Source organism: Macrotis lagotis, chromosome X, assembly GCF_037893015.1.
Source record: "Macrotis lagotis isolate mMagLag1 chromosome X, bilby.v1.9.chrom.fasta, whole genome shotgun sequence".
NCBI classification, from domain to species: Eukaryota; Metazoa; Chordata; class Mammalia; order Peramelemorphia; family Peramelidae; genus Macrotis; species Macrotis lagotis.
In genome coordinates, this window is record NC_133666.1 from 415,873,952 (window position 1) to 415,880,465 (window position 6,514).

Sequence of the window (6,514 nt, forward strand, 5' to 3'; positions counted from 1 at the left end):
TTTTTGTAAAGCCACAAAATTAACTTTATTTCAAAATTATACAGTTATTTAAGGCTTGATTATAGCACAACATATAAAAAGACATTTTTTAAAAACCAGAATTTTGTTCTCTCAAATAAGAACAGAAAAATCTAAAATACTGTCAGCACAGCTTTTACAGATCCTGATAATAAAAATATTTCAGACTCAAAGAAGTGATATTCTGGGACAAAATGAATTAGTCGTCATATCTGTTGGATTCATTCATATTATCAAAATCTTTTTAGCTACTCCCAGGAACAAATAAAAATTTAAAAACAAAGAATCCTAATATTTCTCCCTCATTTGATACATTCATTACCTCCTTACTAAAAGTTTTACTTAAGCTATGAATAAAACACAGGCTGAACACGAGCTATGCTGAGTTAGCACTCAGCCCTGAGTATCTTCTTCCATCTACTGAGCAATGTTGTACTGTGTTTCTGTGCTTATCTACTTTAGCCAAAAACACAATAAAATTAGGAGAAAATGAATCCTCTCTAATCCATGATGTCAGTCCTATCAAGTATGCACAGAAAGTGGTATAATTATGTCCAGCACAATGGAGTATTCGTTTGCCCACTTAAAGTTTAATCAATGAAACGAATGTCTCAACTCTATTTAATAAATTCTCTTAAGGGAAATTTGATTTGATAATCACATATACATTATTTTCCTCCCCTTGCCCTTCATTCGCTGACAGGAATTTTGTAGGCCACCATGCTATTTATTTTGTGGATGATAGTAGTAAAGGATCGAAGGCAAACCTCTTCAGAATTGGCAATAAACTGTGGCCCAGATTCTTCCCATTTTTCAGGGACTACAAGTTCTTTGTGTAAATGAGTAGATCAAATGCACAAGCTGTTTCTAACAATGGCAGAAATGTCACAGTGGCTGTAATTTGTTGGATCACTGAACGAATTTCATCTTGGATAGATTTCACTGATTTTTCTCTTGGTGCACTGTCTTCCTTTGCGGTCTTGTCACATTCAATATCAAACTGCCACCGTTCAAGGACTTCATTACTTTCAATATTCGAAATCACCACCACCAATTTCTAAACAGAGCAACTGTACAACCAGTCTTTCAGCTGGTCCACTACATTATTCAAATATTTTAAGAGATCAGGATCTGTTGTTACAAGCAAAGTCAGTCCGTATTTCTGTACCCGAGTAAAGGTTTCAGATGGGTATATCCCTCGCTGATATAAGATACTGTTGATGCCAAATGAGAAGAATTCGGCAATGATTTCAGCGCTGCCGCGCAGGGTGATGCCCTGGTCCCGGGTGAGCTGATGCTCCATGGCCGAGGTCACGGTCGCCACGGAGCCGCGGGAGGCCCAGCTTCCCTTCCCACAACCCCGCCACGGCTTTCTGATAAAGGCATTTTAATCACTCTGGAATAAGTATTCATGAGCCATTTATAACAGGTGATAATAATACATATCTATATTCGCTAATTGATCAATAGATATCACAAATTAAGACTATAGATAAAGTAGAAGTGAATACTTTAAATCATACTTTAATCTGGTCTGGAGAAAAAAAAGAAAGAAATGAGAAGAAAATAAGAAAGAAAAACTATAGGCTGTTGAAGCATATTAAAAAATCTTTTTTTAAATTCAACCAAAAATATTAAGAAATGATATTTTCCAGGTTTAAATTCTTCTGTTTTCCATGTATTTAAATGAGTAGCACAAAAGATAAATGAATTAAATGTAATTCCAATTTTTTTAGATCCTCTGAAATGCCTTATTACCCTTACTTATTCAAGGGGAGGACCTTCTTCTGTTATTAAGAAAGATTATGATATTGATCTTAGGAAGTTCTTTCAGTCTTTAAAAAGAATGATCAGGGGTGGCTAGGTGGCACAGTGGATAGAGCACCAGTCCTGGAGTCGAGTACTTTAGTTCAAATCCGGCCTCAGACACTTAATAATTTCCTAGCTGTGTGGCCTTGGGTAAGCCACTTAACCCCATTGCCTTGCAAAAACCTTAAAAAAAATAAAAAGAATGATTAAGGAATGAAATTGACTCATGAAATTTTACTCTTTAAGGTTTACAAAGAACCTGTGAAACACAATCACAATAATAGAATTAGAAGGGATTTCTGAGATCATCTAGTTGAATTCATCTTCATGAATTCTGTCTATAATTTCCAACAACTGTAAATTAGCCAATATCTTAACATCTTCAGTGACAATGAAAATGGCATTACCCCTCAAACCTAGTCAGTCCTTGTAATTCAGGGAATTATCAGCATAAAGGAATATTGTAGTTAAAAGCAAATTTTGTAATATTTTTCATTTGATCCTGGGCATGTTAGATGCTAGATTATGCAGGATAGATAGTATTTCACATTAAAACAAGTAGAGGCTTATCCTATAGCCACTCCTCCTATAGCAAATTTATTCAAAACAATATCCCAAGAACAAACTCTAGAATTTCTAGCTCTCTCTTACTGCCCTTACTTCTGACTTCTAATGCTGGAGATAATCAGTCACTGGCCTGCCTTGTTAAATTGCTATGCCCAAGATCATGGCCTTTAAAGAACTTTCACTCTTGCTTAATCTATGGTTTAATTTAAAGAACTTTATCTTTCTTTTAATCTTATGGTCTCTAACCTTCTAATGCATCAATTAAAGCAGTAGGCTTACCTGTGTTATAAATGACTCATGAATACTTAGTCCAGAATGATTAAAATGTTTTTTTTATTAAGATATTTTAATAAATGGCACACTTCTCTCAAGGGGAGAAAGTCCCTGAAATCTGGAACTGCTAGGTCTTATATGCACTTTGAAAGGCTTTGTTCCTACCCCTTCATGCCAATCACTGGCTGGGGTCACAATCTAATGGATATATTCATCCCTATAAATTTTCCCTGCCCCACTTACTATACTAATGAGCAAGAACAGCTCCCTCTTTGAGTATACTCAAAGGAAAAGGACCAGAGGTTAACTCAGAACTAGGTGGGGTAGACCTGATCTCAGGTTTTGATCAGATTTGGGCTAAATCTTTTGTCTTAACTCAGGCACCTGCCCATGGGCAACAGTACAGGTAGAACCCAGTCTTTGTAATGTAAACTAACAATTCTCCCTTCACATTCTTGTGGAACCCAAATACCCTCATATTCTTCAGACCTGGTTAAACTGCTATGCCCAAAACATGTAGCCTTTAAGGAACTCTTAGCTATCTCTCACTTTCCTTTGTGTTGCAATGACTTTTTAATAAGTCTGTGTTTTCTTTTTCAACTGCATTCTGGAGTTGTGAGTTCTTCATGGAAAACTATGGACACTCAAACACCTCAAGTTTTTGTACTCTGACTCCAATTTACCTTTCGAGGCTTATTTCATGCTATTCCTTTTAACTCACTTTCATTGTTCATCCTTCATTTTGAAAAGGACAAATGTGATGTCTTCACTTGACCATGAATTGGATATGCGAGGTAGCATTGCACAGTCATTAACTCTACTCTCTCTTTCAGTCATCTAAATCTAGTAGCAAGATAAAAGTCAAGATGACTGGCAATGGCTCAATAGGCAGTGGCTGACCTTGACTTCTTTGATGTCTGATCAAACTCTTTTAAGTGCTCTACAACACCTTCAGCTGCCTCCATGACCCTTGTATTATCTATAAAGGAAACAAATTTGCTGGACTGAGAGAAGAATTGAACACAGATCTTGCAAGACACAGGTACTCCACCTAGCGTGAGGCACAATGTGGTACAGTACCATCTGTTATTACACAGTTTTAGGAAACTTTTCCTCTCCCACCTAGATTTTCATAGGGTCTCAGAATTTGAGTTATAGTCTAAGAGATTCATCCATCCCATGACATGTCCCTAATAGGATCTCCCCCCATCATATGACACATGTTATGTTGATGAACCTCAATCATCACTGTGGAGGGGATGTGTAGGATAATATTCAAGTATCTAATTGTGCAAACTCAGGTTAGGTCAAAATCTCTAGGTCACCCCTGACTAGATAGGGACTAGTTTCTTTTAATCTTAGATTTGTCATTTTTGGAATGGGATTAGATCTCTCACAGTTTTGTGATTGGCTGGGGCCATTCCCCCTTTGTAATGGATTTCATAGGGAGCTTCCACCCTGTGGAGACCAACAACACCCCACATTCCTCACAGCTCTCCCCTTTTCTTTTTAATAAGACCTTGGTCTTCACACTTCACCAGCAGTGTCTTCCTCAAATAGTTTTAATATTAATTCACAATCCTTATACTTGATAGGACTACTGACTTTTTCTATCAATATTTTTGCCTCTTCATTATTAGAGATGTACACCCTTCCTGATTTGCTGATAGAATGTTATACTATTTGGGTTATTAACTGGATCACACATGGAAAATGAACAGGTAATAGGATTATTCCACTTAGGGCCAATAGTATGATACCAAACAATTGTTTCCACCATGAGCCAGTGAACCAATTCATCCAAGAGGTACTAAATGGGCTTGTCCAGATTTGTACTGGAACATGTGCCAACTTTCTGATATTCCCGGTCATCTCCTTTACCACCTGCCCATTGTCATCTGTCTTTAGGCAGCAACTTGATAGGTTCAACTTACCACAAAATCCTCCTTCTTCAACCAACAGGTAGTTTAATACCAATCTATGTTGAATAATTGCCTCTCTTGTTTGCATGACTTGGTCAGCCAGCAAGACCAGGGGCCTAGCTGTCTAATTGGTAATTTTTCCACTACAGCTCAGAATTTAATCAAGATATAAATTGGGCTTCCATAGTCACAATTTCCATCCTGTACCCAGGTAGCAGACCAAGAAGTCTAAATAACAGCTTCCTGACCAATCCTTGGGAGACGGGTATATGCAGTAGTAATCATAATTTTCTTTACCATAATGGATCTTGACAAGAGATCCAGGTACCATCCAGGTACCATGTCCAGATATTTGCTACTCCCCAGGAAAATATCCTGGCCAGACTGGTATAAACAACAGTCACCCTGAACTAACTCAGTCATATGCTACTAGTGTTTCTCTCCTCTGGATCAGAATCCTGTGCCACAGTGCACCTCTGACCAGGAACTGAGTATCTAGGCCAGACCCAGGGGGACTGGCACCCAAGGCTAATTCTCAAACTGCTGTGGACTACCATGAGTCCAACAATTAGCTATACCAAAAGACTGTACAATGACTTCTGTCAGCTAGATTCTCTTCCCACCATTACTAATACCCTGTTCATGTATGATATAATTGAGCCACATAATAATCTCAACCTCCTATTTCTCAATGGAGAACATCTTCACTCTGCCCTCTCCTCCTCCTTTCCATGAGGAAAGGGGCATAAGTAGGGCTGTCACACTTACAGAATCAAGGGGAAGTTACAAGTACAGACCCCCTGACTAAACGACATACACATAGGTGAGAGATGGTGAAGATGAACTGTGTCTCTCCTCTCTTCTCTTCTCCCCTGGAGACATCCAAAGTCCTTCTTCATCTTCTGAAACTGCTCCAAAAAAGTCCTCTCCAGCTCAAATGACTTGTTGATACCCTTCTGGTAAAGAAACTGCTAAATATTTTACTCAGATCAATACACATTTTCATCATAAGACAATGAGTTTCTGGAGCTTATTATTTTGCCTTACTCACTGTCCTATTGGCATACATACTTCACTTTAACACAATAAACTTCCATTAATGTTTTACTACATGAACAAATTCCCAATGAAAATTATCGCATTAACTGAAGCTTGTAAGAGTACTCAGCATATGGTTTAAAAATAAAACAATCTTAACCTTTTGTCTCATTTACAATAATGACTCAAACATCCTTAACCAAAATGAATTTTTTTTCTCCAAATTTACCATAGATTTTCCTTTTCCTGATCTTTTCTGACTCACATTCCTTTCTGTAAACTAGACCTTGAAACTGTAATTATCCTAAGAATTTCTCATTCTTCTTATCCAAATATCCCCTCTAATATTAAAAATTAAGGAAACCTAATTCCTATCTTAACATGTAGCTGATAGCTGGTGTCAGAGCCACACACCTAACCTATCTGGCTATTAAATCCAATTCACCTAATACTTCTTTTTTGGGGCGGCTAGGTGCCGCAGTGGATAAAGCACAAGCCTTGGAGTCAGGAGTACCTGGGTTCAAATCAGATGGTCACAGACACTTAATAATTACCTAGCTGTGTGGCCTTGGGCAAGCCGCTTAACCCCATTTGCCTTGCAAAAACTTAAAAAAAAATCAAAACTAAAACTTCTTTTTCTGGTTTACTTAGTAACTATAAAGATCCAGGACATTAAAGGAAAATTCCTTTATAGATATAAGTATTGAATGTCAGTGTCCAGGAAGAGGTCATGTGGGTAGTGAAATGTCTTATCCCAGATTTATTCTTTCAGGTGAGACATTATCTATGTCACTTTGGGGAAATCAAGTCAAAAGGATCCAGTCTCAGACCATACTGAAAAACTGTCCTGCCAGGGGCCAAGAAGCCCCCATAAAAAGAGCAAATAA

At 37.7% G+C, this 6,514-nt stretch overlaps 1 pseudogene; it reads right to left on the bottom strand.

Annotated features, from left to right (window-relative positions):
- Positions 1–683: 683 nt before the first annotated feature.
- LOC141502092 (mitotic spindle assembly checkpoint protein MAD2A pseudogene) lies at positions 684–1,321 on the bottom strand (annotated as a pseudogene).
- Between the last annotated feature and the right edge of the window lie 5,193 nt (positions 1,322–6,514).